This window comes from Myotis nattereri (assembly GCF_964212035.1).
Source record: "Myotis nattereri genome assembly, chromosome: 8".
NCBI classification, from domain to species: domain Eukaryota; kingdom Metazoa; phylum Chordata; class Mammalia; order Chiroptera; family Vespertilionidae; genus Myotis; species Myotis nattereri.
In genome coordinates this window covers 29,766,237-29,783,819 of record NC_138083.1, presented here as the reverse complement: position 1 = coordinate 29,783,819, position 17,583 = coordinate 29,766,237, and positions in this window count along the sequence as shown.

The window sequence follows — 17,583 nt, the reverse complement described above, 5'->3', positions numbered from 1 at the left end:
CTGATTTTTAACTGCCTTTTATTGGCTAAGGGCTGCTTGGCAATCAAGAACAAAATAACAGAGCTTATGACAGCTGTGATGTGATTTATAAGAAATACAGATTTGGTCATTCAGATAACCAAAATACATCTCTCGTATATATGTGGTCTTCATCCCTGGCACTTGGCTCACAGCTCCCCAAACCCTTAGAGCTTCCTGAGCAATGGGAGCATCTTTGTTATAATATTTGATCTCTTGTCCTCGGTTCCTGAAATCATTTCCGAGGCACAAAAGTGTGATGGGGTGTCTTGTTATTCATAACAAGCCCCTTTCCAACACTCCTGGGTTTCTGTTAGTGAGGTGACTCTGGGAAGCACCTAAGGATGGGTGCTGGGTGCCAGGGGTATCAACCAAGAACAGAGAGTTGGAACTTTCAGTCCCACCCACTGATTTCCAGGGAGAAGAAAAGGATAGGAGGTTGAATCACTCATCAATGGCCAATGATTTAATCAGTCATGCCTATGCAATGAAGTCACCATGCAAACCCAAAAGGATGGGGCTTGGGAGGCTTCTGGTTGGTGAACAGTTGAATATTTGGGGAGAGTGGTGCTCAGAAAGAGTATGGAAGCTCCGTGCCCTTTCCCCAGGCCTCACTGTATGCATCTCTTCCTGAGTTATATTCGTTTATAATAAACCAATAATCTAGTAAGCAAAATGTTTCTCTGAATTCTGTGAGTCACTTTAGTGCTGGAGCCCAAGGAGGGGGTCGTTAGAAGCTTAGGTCTATGATCTATATCCTGCCCTGCATTTGGGGTTGGCATCTGAGGGGGGCGTAGGGCAGGAAGTCTTATAAGACCAAGGCCTTAACCTGTGGGGTATGATGCTATCTCCAGGTAGACAGTGTCAGAAGTGAATGGAATTATAGGGCTCCCAGCTGGTGTAGGAGAATTGCTTGTATGTGTGGGGGGAACCACACACACATTCAAATTGGGTCCCGAACCCTTTTAGCATCTCTTAGTCGTCATTTACCCCTGCCTGTGCCTTAGCCAAACCTCTCAGCAGCTCTGCTCCCCTGAGGAAAACATACAGGGAGCGGGAGGCAGAGGTCGGTGGGTTTTTCTCAGCTTTTGGCCCACGTGGCATGGCCAAAGGATAGAGGGCCTGCAACCAAGGTATGTGCCCTTGACCGGAATCGAACCTGGGGCCCTTTGGTCCGCAGGCCGATGCTCTATCCACTGAGCCAAAACAGCTAGGGTTATGTTCAACATTTTAGCTGATGTCCTCTTTCGCCTCATCTTGGGCATTTAATGGGTTCATCTATGCCTTCATTCAACAATTAGTGAGCTTCTACTGTGTGTTAGTCTACTCCATGCTAGAGCTATAATGGTGGACAAGAAAGGCAATGTGCCTGTATTCGGGTGTTTACATTCTGGTGGTATACAAGTGCGTGCGCACGTATAACAGAAGTGTGCTAGTGTGCTACTGCAGGGGGGAGGGGGGAGATAAGTAGGTGGAGGTCAGGCTCTGGACTGGTTAGTTTGCATATGAAAGACAGGCTCCCCGCTAAGCCCTTTGCTCTCTAAATAATGGTTGGCTTTGAGATGGGTACTCTCCCCAGCCAGAAAGATGTTTTTAAGATGTCAAAACATCACAAAATACAGAAAATGAGAAGCATGTTTAATACACCTGGCCAAATTCAAGTTCGCAGCATGATGTGGCTGACTGTGGTGGTGGAAGTTATGTGCACAATCCTCTTGGGAGCCTGCATGAAGGCCCCAGCACAACTGATGTAGCCGTTTACTCTGTAAGCTTTTGCACGTGTTCATTCTTTCTATAGACAGTTTTTACAGCCCTCTCCGGTCAGAGCTGAGGTCCTGTCAAGGCGGGGGCGGGCTATAGGTGGATAAAGCTTGCCCTGCAGATCCCTCACCCCGCGTGCAGTGGCTGGGGTGGACACCCAGCAGTATGTGGCCCCAGGAAGAGCAGAGGTGGCAGCTGGGGCTGCGGCTGGTGTTCAGGATCGGTTAGTGGTCATCTTTATTGACTTTCTATTGCATGCCTGACCATCCACCAGCTCTGCAGATACCACAGTGAATGAGCAACCACCTTCGAGGTGCTCGCGGTGTGATGGGGAAGACACGGATAGCAACCGTGCAGTGTGGGAGAGTGTGTGCCAGCCATGGGTGCTAGCAAGAATGGTTTTCCCGAGACAGCAAGCCTGAAAGGATGGATGGGAGTGCCCAGGTGGAGACGATAGGAAAAGGCAATCACTGAAGGGAAAAAAAAAGAGCGAGGAGCTGCAAGTGGTTCAGTCCAGCAGGAACACGGGGGCATATGGAGGAGAGTGATGCCATGAGGCTGGGGAACAAAAGGGCAAGACCAGCAGCGATCCCTCCCCCTGCTGGTCCGGTGCCCTGTAGGGCAGCACATGAAGCCCCTGGGGAATCTTGGTTAAGAGCTGATTCGGCTTTAGCAGGTTCGGGGCAGCCTGAGGTTCTGCAGTTCTAACAAAGTGATGCTGACACTGCTGGTCCATGGACCACACTTTCAGGAGCAAGGGTGTGGGTAAGAGGGGAGCACTGCAGGGTGGGATTCCAGGGTCTCTTACAAGAACTCCTATTCCTCCACCAATGGTATGCAACATTATATATGTGGCTCAAAGTAACCTAGGATGAAAGCCTTTGCCTTCCCACTCCTACAAAAGCCCAAGAGTTTACCTGCGCCATAAAAAAAGGCAAAGAACAGAATTGTTGTAAAGAGATATGGGATTTGTGAGACCATCCTTCAGATACATCAGAAACAATCCAGGCTGTAAACACCTCTGATTCTCTAAGGAAAGCAGGATAAAGTGATCCCTACGGTCTGTTTTGCATGTGCTGTCTTTTGTTTCTGAGGGTCCTCCACATCAATTCAAAATCCCTTTGGGGCATTCCGCCATGCACAGAAGGTCATGGCACCTCCACAAAGTGCAGGGGGTCCTTTATAACCAGACCTGCCTTGTTCTCCAAGCTCACCTTCCATAACCCCCAACACAGGCCTTATTGCCAAAGCCTCTCAAACCCTTCCCCACTCCCTGCAGAATTCCTACTCACCTACGGACGGCTCAGACAGGACCTTCAAGAGACCTGTCTTATTAAGATTCTGCATGAAATAACCAGCCTCCTTGTCACTTCGTGACGTAATTATTCATTCACATGTACATCTCCCATGGTATACTGCGTGCACCTCCAAACCCAACCATGTGCTTTGGCCACCTTGTGTCCCTCTACACAGCAGCTGCCCAGACTGTCTGCAGGGACTGGAGTCCGCAGGCTGGGGCCCTCAATGCCTCTGTGCCTGTCTGACTCCTGAATTTCACTGCTCTTGAATCTCTTCCTTCCACTGAGAACCCATGCTTTTGTCTTGGAAGCACTAATGGGATCTAACATGCCTTGAACAGCAAAGAAGTTGCTCCTTCGCTGCTGTTCAAACTCGCATCCCAGGGATGGCCTTCACTGGTGGGAGGGTCTCAGCTGAATCCAACTGCCTCTAGCTCAACGCTTTTCGGAGCTTTGAGGAGCCCTCTGACTCCCAAGAGCAACAATATGGCATTCTCTTAGGTCTTCAGCCACAGAAGGAATGTTGTTCCAGCATCAGCCAGCAGGGGGCAGTGCAGAAATACAAACCAGGCCTTTTTTCCAAGGGCAATCTTCCCTGATGGTTTCCATCTCTGACTCTATGAAATGGAACTGTCGGATGACCCAGTGATTCCACTTCTGGGATACCAAAGACACCTGAAACTCTAATTTGAAAGAACATATGCAACCCTAGGAATATATGTACCCCTATGTTCATTGCAGTGCTATTTACAAGAGCCAGGGTTTGGAAGCAGCCCAAGTGTCCATCAGTAGATGAGTGAATAAAAAGCTGTGGTGCATTTACTCAATGGAACACTACTCGGCTGTGAAAAAGAAGCATAGCTTACCTTCTGTGACAGCATGGATGTGCCTGGAGAGTATTGTGCGAAGTGAAATAATAAGCCAGTCAGAGAATGACAAGTACCATATGATTTCACTTACATGTAGAATCTAATGAACAAAACAAAAAACAGGTTCATAGGCAGAGAACAGACTGATGGCTGTCAAAGGAGAGGGCTATTGTGGGACTAGATGAAAAATGTGAAGGTATTAAGAAAAAAAAACACAACTTCATAGACACAGACAACAGTATGGTGATTACCAGAGGGAAAGAGGGATAGGAGGAGGTGGAAGAGGGGAAAGGGGGTGTAAGTGGTGATGGAAAGAGACTTGATTTGGGGTGGTGAACAAACAACACAACATAGAGATTATGTATTATACTAGAGGCCCGGTGCATGAAAATTCGTGCACTGTGGGTGGGGGGAGTCCCTCAGCCCAGCCTCTCCCTTCTCACAGTCCAGGAGCCCTCAGGGATGTCCTACTGATGGCTTAGGCCCACTCCCCAGGAGCAGGCCTAAGCCTCAGCCTGGCCTCCCTCTACAGGAGGCGACTGGCCAATCAAGGGAAGGCACCGCCCCCATCACGCCACTGCTGCTGCCACTGCCGGCTGCCGGGGCTGCCTGAGCCTCGGCCCGGCCCTCGCAGCAGCAGTCACCATCCAGCCCCACCCACCCGCACACGCCTGCTGCGCACACAGACCCAGACCCGCCAACACCTATGGGTATGCAGCATCAAGCCCCCGCCTACCCACGTGCACCTCACCGTGCACACAGCCCCGCCCATCTGTGTGCACCTGCTGCGCACGCAGCCTCTTGGTGATCAGTTGTTACAGTGTGAGGGTGTCACGACCACATAGGCTTTTATTGTATAGGATAATTGTATACCTGAAACATACATAATTCTACTGACCAGTGTCAGCCCATAGAATTTATTCAATAAAATAGTGAAGATGACTCGAGCCAATCCTCAGGGAGCCGCTGTGGTGGCCTCCAGGCTGTGAGCCGATGGCCAGAGGTTTTAGGCAGGTCCAAAGGCATGTGTGAGAGAAAAGCGCCAGGCAGCTTGCCTTGAGCTCTGCCCTCTCATTTAGGAAATGAGGGACCAGGAGCCACAGAAGCTGAGAGAGTCAAGTTCAGGGACTTCCCTTCCGTTTTAGCCCACTGTCTCTCTTCTTACCTGCCATGAGGCAGGGACCTTGCCCTCACTCCCTCACTCCCTTCCACCCTCTAAAAATCACCCCAAGGTGCTTCCAACAGGCAACGTTCCATGAGGATGCATCGGAACAGCTCAGTCAGCACAAACGGCAGGCGAGGATGAGGATGGTCCAGAGGAAGCAGCCGCAGGCTCTCCTGAGCACCCACAGTTCCATCATCTTCTGCAAGCTCGGGGGTGTCCAGGGACCGGCGGGCCAGCTGAAGGAAGCTTCGGCTCCGGGTTTTGTCAGCTCTTCCTGCTGGTGGGAAGAATGGGGGCTGGCAGGAAGGGAAACCCCCTGAACAAAGAGCCAGAGGACAATCAGAGGCTGCCTGGGGAGAGGTCACAGCTGGCCCGGGAGCTCATTGTACCGAGGAGGGAGCCACCTGGGTGAGAATGAGCCGCTGCCTGGGACAGGCCTTAAAGCCCTAGAGAGCCCCTGGCTGCTAACACACCAGGCTCTAAACCCAGAGTTTGACTTTCGAGATCTCAAAAGAGACTTATTTTTAAAAACCAGAGCTTTTCCGTATGTGTTTAAAACAAAACTCATGTTGCCTGGCTCAGTGGTTGAGCGTCGACCTATGAAATAGGAGGTCACAGTTCGATTCCTGGTCAGGGCACATGCCTGAGTTTTGGGTTCTATCCCCAGTGTAGGGCATGCAGGAGGCAGCTGACCAATGATTCTCTCTCATCATTGATGTTTCCATCTCTCTCCCTCTCCCTTCCTCTCTGAAATCAATAAAAATATATTTTAAAAAATAAAACTCATGTTAAAAAGCAAAAAATAAAAAAAAATACCACATGTGTTTACATTACTAGCCCAAAAAGAGGTTTCTCAAATGAATTAGCCACTATCCAGAGATGGGAGCAAAGATGAGTTTGCACGTTGGGGTTGGGGATGGGGATACAAGGATTCTGAGAAATGTATGGCATGTGGGGTACTCAGGGCCTTGGGCATCCAGGTATCCAAGCCAGGGTGCCACTGTGTACAGGGGTCGTCACTCCAATCTGAATGAGGGACCTCAGAAAAGCTTTAAAAGGCTAACTCCAGCCCCATTTTCCTGGGGTCCTCCCCTGGGGCATGGCCAACACAGAGGTGTGCTGAATCCCAGCTCCCTCTGCTCCTCTCACCAGCTGTGTGTGCCCTTAAGCAAGTCACTGCTCCTCCTGGTGTCTCTGTTTCCTCACCTATAAAGTGTAGGTAATGACCTGCCATAGGGTTGGAGTGAGAATGCCAAGTGCTTAAGTCAGGCAGTACCTAGAACATAGGAAGCACGCAACAGATATTAGTGACTGTGTGCTGCTATTACTTCTGCACTCTCAGCCCAATGCCATATACATACTCATAACCTACCTTCCTTTCTCTCCTCTACATTCCCAGGACTGGCTTTGGGGGAGGGGAATGCATCATTAGTCCACTCACTTCTCAGCACTGCCACTGCCGCCACCTGGTCCTGGCTGCCATCTCATCTGGATGTCTACAACAGGCTCCTAACTGGTATTCCTGCCTCTATCTACCCAGGAATAAGGATGGTCTATTAAAAACATAGAACAGCCCTGGCAGGTGTTGTTCAGTGGTTAGAGTGTCATCCCACACACCCAAGGGTCGCAGGTTTGATCCCCGTCCCTGGTCAAGGTATATGCAGGAGGCAACCAGTTGATGTGTCTCTCTCACATCAATGCTTCTCTCTCTCTCTCTCTCTCTCTCTCTCTCTCTCTCTCTCTCTCTCTCTCTCACACACACACACACACACACACACACACACACACTTTTAAAGCTTCTGTTGTACCAATAATAAAATCCAAACTCTTAACTTCATCTTGGCCTCTCTTTCCCTGACTAACTCTATTTTAGTCACTCAAGTCTCTGTCAGATCCTGCAACACAAGTTCTCTCCAGCCTCAGGCACTTTGTCTGCTTTTACTCCTCTCCCTTCATCATGTGGGAAGCTCATTCTCAACCTTCAGGTCTCAGCCTATATGTCAGCTCCCCACGAGACCTTCCCACACCATTCTGCCTAAAGTAGGTTCCTTCTGCTGCATCTATTTCAGCTTCTTGTTCCATTCAAAGCACTTGTATCAGTCAGCTATTGCTGTGTAACAAAGCACCTCAAAACTCTATGGCTTAAAACAACAATTCTCCATTACCACTCACATCTGCAGGTTGGCTGCAGTTCACTGATCTAGACTGAGCTCAGCTAGACAGCTAAACTCCTCACGGAATGGCTGTGGGTCAGTCGGGGGCAGCTTTGATCCACACGTCTCTCGTTCTCCTGCTGGGACCAGACTGGAGTTGTTTTCTCATGGCAATGGCAGAGGAACAAAAGAGCCAGCAGAAATGTGTGAGATCTCTTAAGACTTAAGCTCAAAACTGACACACTGTCACTTCTACCCACATACCATTGGCCAAAGCAAATCTTGTGATCAAACCCAAAGTCAAGGAGTGGAGTAGTGTCCTCCACTCATAATGAGTCCAGGCAAGCACGGGGATGCATGGAGAGATGAAGAATCAGGGCAGTCATTCAACTGATTTATGATTAATATTTTTATTTCTCATCTTCTATTGAGATGAGAAGCCCATACCTCTATTGGGGATCACTCATCCCCATCCAGGTTCAGAACCCGTGGTCCTCAGACTTCAGATTGGACACCCACTCGGTGAGCATCCTTAACGGGTGCTGATATTTATTTATTTATTTAGTACATGCACTTTTAAATGTCATCAGTTTTAGTGGTCTATCTTCTCTACCTCTTGCACTTGCATTATTTTTTTTTTTACCTATATTTTTGCAGTAATTGTTAAGCTTCTTAGGATTTTTGTGAGAGTATTCGTCTAAGTAAAGCTAAAACATAATAGTTGAAGTCCCCACCAAGGCACTTTTCTAAATGGTTTAAAGGCATTTAGTCCCTGCAGCAGTCCCAGGAGATGGGCCCTCATTTGTGCCCCCATTAAACAGCTGAAGAAATGGAGGCGGGCAGGAAGTAATCCAGGACTCCCAGCAGTGCAACAAGGATTCGAACCTGAGCAGTCTGGCTCAGAGATCACCAAAGCACACCAGGGATGTGTCAAAAGCATCATGTACAAGCCACTGAGCCCACAGAAGCTTTCTCCAGCGGCCTCTCCAAGGTAAGAGGCTCTCATGTGTCCCCTGGTACCCCTTCCCCTTTACCTTATGCAACATGATACGGGGCTGACACACAAGCCATCGAGGTCAAAGTGTCACTATTTTGGAGTTTTTAAAAAATCAATGATTTTCTAGAGAGCCCAGAAATCGGCCCAAACCAATATGCTCAATTAATATTTGACAAAGGAGGCAAGAACATACAATGGAGCCAAGATAGTCTCTTCAATAAATGGTGTTGGGAAAATTGGACAGATATATGCAAGAAAATGAAACTAGACCACCAACTTACACCATACACAAAAATAAACTCAAAATGGATAAAGGACTTAAATGTATGACAGGAAACCATAAAAATTCTAGAAGAATCCAAAGGCAACAAAATCTCAGACATATGCCGAAGCAATTTCTTCACTGATACAGCTCCTAGGGCACTTGAAACTAAAGAGAAAATGAACAAATGGGACTACATCAAAATAAAAAGCTTCTGCACAGCAAAAGAAACCATCAACAAAACAACGAGAAAACCCACTGTGTGGGAAAACATATTTGCCAATGTCATATCTGATAAGGGCCTAATCTCCAAAATTTATAGGGAACTCATACAACTCAACAAAAGGAAGATAAACAATCCAATCAAAAAATGGGCAAAGGACCTAAATAGACACCTTTCAAAAGAGGACATTCAGAAAGCCAAGAGACATATGAAAACATGCTCAAAGTCACTAATCATCCGAGAGATGCAAATCAAAACAACAATGAGGTACCATCTCACACCTGTCAGACTGGCTTTCATCAACAAATCAACAAACGACAAGTGCTGGAGAGGATGTGGAGAAAAAGGAACACTTGTGCACTGCTGGTGGGAATGCAGACTGGTGCAGCCACTATGGAAGACAGTATGGAGTTTCCTTAAAAAACTGAAAATGGAACTCCCATTTGACCCTGTGATCCCACTCCTAGGAATATATCCCAAGAAACCAGAAACACCAATCAGAAAAGATATATGCACCCCTATGTTCATAGCAGCACAATTCACCATAGCTAAGATCTGGAAACAGCCTAAGTGCCCATCAGTAGATGAATGGATTAGAAAACTGTGGTACATCTACACGATGGAATACTATGCTGCTCTAAAAAGGAAGGAACTCTTACCATTTGCAACGTCATGGATGGAACTGGAGAGCATTATGCTAAGTGAAATAAGCCAGTCAATGAAGGAAAAATACCACATGATCTCACTCATTCATGGATAATAGAGACCATTATAAACTTTTGAACAATAATAGATACAGAGGCAGAGCTGCCTCAAACAGATTGTCAAACTGCAGCGGGAAGGCCGGGGAGGGTTGGGGGGCAGGAGGTAGGGGGGTAAGAGATCAACTAAAGGACTTGTATGCATGCATATAAGCATAACCAGTGGACATAAGACATTGGGGGATAGGGGAGGCTAGGGGACTGTCTAGGGCGGGGGGATAAAATGGACACATATGTAATACCCTTTGTAATACTTTAAGCAATAAATTAAAATTAAAAAAAGGAAAAAAAAAGAAAAAAAAAGAAGATGCATATGAACTTTCTTGGCTTTTTTAAGGGAAAAAAAATCAATGATTTTCATTAAAATGGGGGTTGTAGTCTTTTCCCACCCACTTTGGCTACAGGCCACTGCTCAGAAGAGTGGAGAGAATGGGAGAAGCGGGAGTAGCACAGCGCCTGCACCACCAGGGGGCGCCCTAAAGCCGCCGACTCTAATGGGCAAGGAATGCTCCTGGCAGGATTCAGGATGAACCTGAACGCCTTCTGAGAGTTGGTGTTTCATACTCTCATTCACCACCAGTTTGAAAGATGCCCTGTCTTTCTTGGTCCCAAATCCTTCTCAGGGCTGGGCCTGGGTTGTGGAGCAAGGTGTGACACTCAGCTAAAACAGGGATGGGACAGTGACCATGGAATGCTCGGGGAGTCCCAGAGCTTGAGGGTACCAACCGGGGACGACACCTCGCCCTCTGCCTCCACACCTACCACTCCTGGAGATCGGTTTTAAAGACCTTCTTCATGGTTTCAGGGAGAAGTGTCTGTGAGGACATTCCATCTAAACAGAAATCTATTTTGAAAGGTGCCCTTCACTCACACAAACTCTAGTGCACACACTCATGCTTCACCCTATAATGTTTCAAGGTTAACATGAATAACATCGGCTTTTGGACTGAGTTTCACCGCCTTGACCATGACTTTCCAAGATGGCATTCTCAATGGGCAGGCGCAGGATGGGGAAGCAGCGAGGCCCAGCACCAGGCGGAGGAAAGAGCGCTGACAAGTTCATTGCAGCAGAGGGACCAGAGCAGGGGTCCTCAAACAGAGGGGGCCCGTTCACTGTCCCTCAGACCATTGGAGGGCCGGACTATAGTTTTAAAAAAACTATGAACAAATTCCTATGCACACTGCACATATCTTATTTTGAAGTAAAAAAACAAAACGGGAACAAATACAATATTTGTATTTGCATGTGGCCCGCGGGCCATAGTTTGAGGACTCCTGGACTAGAGTGTTACTCACCCCAGGAGTAATTGCATCTTGGAGTCCCTTCCACCAACCGGAGGGCAGTGCCTAACCCCACAGAATCCCGTGGGTGAGTGTGCAGCATTATAAGTCAGGGGCTACATGCTCGTAGAGATGGAAAGATCAGTCCTTTATTCATTCAGGGAAACCAAGAACGATGTCTTTAACATGAGGGAGTCGCAGTGAAAAAGACAGAGAAGATCTCTGTTTTATAGGGACTTCCATGGTAGAAGGAGAGACAGAAAACAAACAAGCAAATGAACAAGACAGTGTTGAACAGAGCTGAGGGAAGCCGATGAAACAAGGCAACGTGATAACACAGCGCCGAGGAATGGTTGATTCTTGACGGGGGTGTTGCTACACAGATGCATTCATTTGTCGAAACTCTCCAAGCTGTGCACTTAAGCTGGGTGCGTTTCAATGCATGTAGATTTTAAATAATGAAGAGTGGCTGGGGAAGAGGGACATTACTAGGGTGATCAGGATGACCTCTTTGCAGAAGGGACATTGAGCTGAGGCTTGAAAAATAAGAATGAAGTAGCCGTGGCAAAATGGCTGGTGTCTCTTTCCTGCAGCATCTTGGCAGGAAGAGAAACTGTGTGTTCAAAGGGTCCTAGTTGAGAATGTGTTGAGGGTGTGGGGAGGCAAGTGTGAGGGAGAGGGGCAGGAGGGTAGGTGTGAGGAGGGAGCCAGGGGCTGGTGATGAAGGCCTTAATGTATAGAAGTTCATTCTAAGTGCAGGTGGGAGCCATTGGGGGACTAGATGGAGAAAGGAGAGAGCTCCCCAACCTCATGAACCCCAAAGCCACCTCCAGGCTGAGTCTAAGGAAGAGAGAGAAGGAGGCAGCTACCTGAGGACTGGTGGTAGGACTGGCCTAAGCAGGGGGACAACTGGAGTCCAGGTTGTCCAGGGAGGGCATTGTGGCCTTAGAGGGAAAAGCAGCAGGGAATGGGCAGGACCTAGAAGCCAGGAAGAGCCAGGCTCACCTGGAGGGCTTCAAGGCCTGGGGTGCTCAGCAAGTGGGCACTAACGTACGCCCCTAAAATGAGCCCCAGGAACATACCAAAAGGTGAGTCCGAAGAAAAGGGGCCAGGCCGAATGCCGTCAGCAGGGAGGCACTGCCCCGCCCCTGACCTGAGCGCTGTACAGGCCACCCTGTGGACACAGACTAAGGACGCCTCAGGGAACAGGTGACGGGGTGGTCCATGTGGTGCATAAATCAAGCCCTGAGCCTACAGGGAAAAGTGTTTCTGAATCGGGGCAGTTGGCTGAAAACTCAGCAGTGTGTCCCCAAAATGCCTTCACTCATTTCTGCCTGGCAGATACCCAAAGGTCCGCAGCTGTGTGTGCTTAGAAGACTGAAGGAAATGAACTCCAAGGTGACCTCCAACACCCAGTGGCCTGGACTCCCTACAGGAGGAAAAGCCAAGTGAAATATCTGAAATGGGGCCATCTGCCATCATCGGAGAACAGACTCACCCAAGGGGAGACAAGTTGGAGCAATCGTGCGGGCGGGGAGCAGGAAAAGGGGCAGTTTCATGCCTTCAACGCTTTCACAGAGAAGGGCTTGGCCTTTGGACTTGCCAAGCGGCTCCTCTTTCTTGTCTCTCTGTCTGATGCCTTCGTTGTTTCCAGTGTTAAATGAACAATGCGGGGGGGGGGGGGGGGGGAGAACCAAAGCTTCCACCGTTCACTAACTGCTTGGGGAATGACTCATAAACCTATGGTGACCTTGAGATGGCTTAGAGGAGGGAAAGATCGCTGAGAGCTGGGGGTGTGGGGTCAGCCCTGCTTTGGCTAAGAAATGAAAAATAATTCTGGTACAGGACACAGCTCAGCTTTACAATGCATTTTCATATAGTCATATAAGGTAAAGGCTGGCCATGGGTCCAACCAAAAATTATGATTAGCACAAGAAGGCAGAAAAGGAGATGGAGAAAAATAAGACCCCAGATGAGCAAATCAGAAAAGGGCAACATCAATGTGTCCCTGATCCATAAACTGGAAGACAACAAATTGTCGCCTGAATGCCCTGAGTGTTGTGAGGAGGCCTGGGAGGGAGGCCACGGAGGAGCAGGAGAGAGAGGGTTTTTGCCTCTTTAAACTATGTACGTGTGTATCACTGAAGAAAAGGGAAACGGTGTTTTGAAAAAAGTTGATCCATCACAGGAAAAGATACCACCACCCCTACTCATCCTAGTCAAAAGGTAATCTTTACAATTATATACTGTTCCAACCTTTTTCTGTTTATATATGGAGTGTGTGTGTGTGTGTGTGTGTGTGTGTGACATAAATAATGCCATTCTGTCTGTATCTTCTACTAACTAGTTATTTTCACTCAACGTTATTTCTTTTTTCTTTTCACCCAAGGAAATGCTTAGAGAAAGGAAGGGCAAGAGAGAGAGAAACATCAGTTGGTTGCCTTCGATACCTTGACAGGAGGTTGACCCCTCCACCCAGGTGTGTGTCCTGATCAGGAACTAAATGGCAAACCTTCCGGTACACAGGACGATGCTCAACCAACTGAGCCACTGTGGCCTGGCAACTAACTTTCTTTCTTTCTTTCTTTTAATTTTTTTAGTATTTTTGTTTGTTTTTAAGCATTTTTATTTTATCTTTATTATTGAAAGTGATACAGATGTGCCCTTTTTCCCCCCATTGACCCCTGTAACCTGTCTCCTACCCCTGCCCCAGGCCTTCACCACACTATTGTCTGTGGAAAAAAACATTATTTCTTGACACCTACTTTCAATTAGTGGAATTGATTTTGTGCTAGATCTATGGACTTTACTTTCTCTACAAATTCTGGCTAAAGAAATTATTGCTCAATGTGAGACAAACCTTTATTTCCAGGGCTTTAAGCTCCTTTACGTAGTTCATTGAAATCAAGTTATTATCTTTCAATATGTCCAAGAAAGTATTCTAGATCTTTAATTTCCAGGAGATGCATTTGGGGACCATTTTCCTTGATGCAATGACGCCGTTTAGATCAGGATACCTAGCAGGATTCATTCACAACATCCCGTATGAGTTTTGTTTTTGTTTTTTTCTGCCTGGCTTGTCCTTTAAGGGACACCCAGGGATTTTTTCACTTTTTTCCTTCAACATGTTAAATGCCACATTAGCCTAAAAAGCAACTTCATGACTTTAAGGGCAGCTTAAATTTAATGTTATAAAGCCTAAAATCCGCATTGTTTTCATCTTAATTCAGGATGAATTCTATTGAAAAACCCTGGTGTACAGTCCTCAGATGATTTTGGGGCCCCAGGTAAAAAGTGGAATAAACTTCTAAGGAGTATTTACTTCACCTTATTTTGTAACTAGTTCCTCAGATGATGGGCACGCACATGGGGCTAAACACAAGGTATGTTGTGGTGAGGTTTTATGGTGCGCCATACCCCGAGAACCAGCATCTGTGCCACGGTTGGGCTACCTTAATATTGCTTATTCATTCAAGGGTGTAGGGCTTAAGACCAGGGCTGAGGATTGAGCCTGCAACCGAGCCACGTGCCCTTGTCTGTAACCGAACCCGGGACCCTTCAGTCCGCGGGCTGACACTCTAACCACTGAACAAAACCGGCCAGCTAGAGCTGAGTTTTTAATTTTTTGAGGAAACGCCATACTGTTTTCCACTTGGCTGCACCAGTCTGCATTCCCACCAGCAGTGTGCTAGGGTTCCCTTTTCTCCACATCCTCGCCAGCACTTGTTTGTTGATTTGCTGATGGTAGCCATTCTGACAGGGGTGAGGTGATATCTCATTGTGGTTTTAATTTACACATCTCTGATGATTAGTGACTTTGAGTACTTCTTTTTTAAGTGAACATATCAAGATTTTATTGTCATATAATTTAAAAAAATGAAGCTTAGAACTGGATCACTTGAACCTTTCTCTTTTCATCTCCTCCCAGTTCAAAATGCTTGCATCTCTTAATAGCCAGCATTCTCTTAGATCTGCGGCTCAACGCATTCAAGCCTCAGCACAATCTTCTTTTAGTTTTAGCCTTTTTTCAGAAAATCGGCTTAGTCTGCCCACCATAGCCACTCTGATCCCTGTCATAACGCTGCTTCCCCTGCACATACAGAGGATCCTTGCCCTTCTGGTACTGTGTTCCTTGTGGGGTTGATGCTTGCCACACTTTTTACAGAAGGTTCGGCGGGTTTTCGGAACGTTCACCATGTTTGCGAGAGCGCTATTGGCAGGGAAAGCTTGAGTACTTTTCTCTATGTCTCTTGGCCGTCTGTGTGTCCTTTTGTGGAAGTGTCTATTTAGGACCTTTGCCCATTCTTTGACTGGATTGTTTGTAGTTTACAATCTTTTCGAGTCTTCTGTAATCCTTAGGGGCAGTTAGACTTGTTGAAGTTAGTTTAGGGTCACGTGGGATATTTTGGGGCTTTGGGTTTTAAGCATCATTTAAGAAACTTGAGGATATTTAGGGTTGCTTAGGATTTGGGGTTTAGTTTTGTTTAGGATCTTTGAGGACATTTTAGAATATGGGGTAGTTTTAGTTCTCTTAGGATTTGGGGGTCATTGGGATTTATGTAGCTTCTGTTCAAAGTGCGGTTTGTGGACCGGCAACATCAGCATTTCTGGGAGTTTGATAGTAAGGCAGAGACTCAAGCCGATCTGCTGAATCTGTTAACATTTTAATAAGACAGTCCCCCCAGCCCCGCACCTCCGAAACCCTCTGTTTTAGAAGGATTTGGGGTCATTGGAGATCATTTCCAGTCATTGGGGCTTTGGGGTTGTCACACATCAGCCACTGGGTCATTAAAATGACTGGGTTCTTTGGAGTCCTTAGAATTAGGCTCATTTTATTTTTCATTCAGGATATTTTACACATTTGGAGTTAAAATAGTTTAGGGTTTAAATATAAAGTCTTTAAGAGACTTCTAAGATGTAGGTTCTCTTGGGGTTGCTTAGAGCTTTTTAAGGATGGTTAATATCATTTGGCATCGTTTAGTGTCACTGAAGATCATTTAGGGCTTAAAGTTATCTTGAGTAATGAATGTATGCCTCTTCAGAAACTTTAAGATTGTTTGAAGTCTTAGATTATTTCGAATATTTGGGGATCACAAAGGATTTAGAAGCATTTGGAGTGATTTATGGCCCATTTGATAGTTTGCAATGATCTGAGGTCATTTTAGCAGATATCACAGGATTTGTTTGTTTATTTATTTATTTTTAATTTTTAGAGAAAGAGGAGGGGGGAGAAACATCGATTTGTTGTTCCACTTACTTATGCATTCATTGGTTATTTCTTGTATGTGCCCTGACTGAAGACTGAACCTGCAATCTTAGCATATTGGGATGACGCTCTAACCAACAGAGCAGAAATTAAGATTTTTAAGGAACTTGGGTCAAGATATTGGGGTTGTCAAAATATTAGTGCTCTTGTCCTCTTGAGGTCTTTGTGTTTAGGATACACCTGGATATCCATTCATGCATTCCACAAACATTACCAAGGTGCCTGCCAAAGGTCATATTCTGGTCTAGATGTTGGAGTTACCCTCATGGAGTTTGAGCTCTCGTGGAGGAGATAGATAAATCAACAAATATATCTGGGCAGCGAGAAGTGCTTTGAAGAAAATAGAAGCAGAGGGTAATTGGCAGAAGGGCAGCTGATGGAATTGGGGCGCCCAGGACCAGCCTCAGGAGGAGGCAAAAGTTGTTCTGAGACCTAAATCAAAAAGCAGCCAAGCATGTGATGTGCTGGAGAAAGAATGTTCCAGAAAGAGAGAATGGTGAATACAAAGTCTGGCATGTTTGAAGGACAGAAGGCCAGAGTGCACAGCACGGCGACTGTTGAGGAGGCTGGAGGCAATGGGGTCCCGGAGCAGGTGGGGAGGGACCCCTTCGGCCTAGATAGGCTGGATGAGGACTTAGCTCTCTTTTCACATCTCAAGGTCAATCAGGACCACTGAATAGCATGTGGGTTCTTCAGGTTCGAGTAGGTTCCGTGAAGGCTTAGGCCCTCTGGAGTGTTAGGAGCCACTGAGGATCATTTAGGATCTTTTATGACCACTTAAGGACCTTTCTTGCTGCATAGGATTTTAAAAATTCATTCAGGATCCTTTAGCATGATTATTGTTGTTAAGGATTTAGAGTTTAAACGTTTTAGGTTTTACAGTGGTTTGGAACTGTTGAAGGTGTCAGTTAGAGCTTTTTAATTATATCTTGACTTCCTTAAGGTTATTTGTGGCCTTTCTCATTGTTATGGTCTTTCAGGGGTATAGCCCTTTGAACACACATGCTGCCTGCCAGCTCTGGAAAGACTCTCAGCCTTAATAAGCATAACCAATGGATGCAGGCACCAGGGGGGTGAGCGCATGAACGGGAGTGAGGTGGGGGGGGGGGGAAGGGAGGGACAATAGGGGGATAAGGACACATATGTAATACCTTAATCAATAAAGAAAAAGAAAAAAAGAAACCGACTCAAAGCCTGTCTCCAGCCAGGAGCCCTGGCCCAGGCTGTCCAGCCTCTCTCCTTGTGTTGTCTCAATTTGTCCTTGGATAGTCGGTTTTCCCCTTTTCTGTACAGGACTCTGAATCTTACACTGCGATGTCATTTTTGTCTCGTTTCTGTTTTTTAAATTGTCTCTGGTCGAGCCCCTGTGATGAATATACTAAATGAATACATTTGGGTTTATTTTTTAAGGTGCACGACGTAGGATGGGGAATAACAAGTGTCCTGTGTGCCCAGGGGGACAAAACACACATCCAGAATCTTCCATACAAGGCCTTGCTTAGCTACGCAGGCAGTGCATCTGGGTCGGA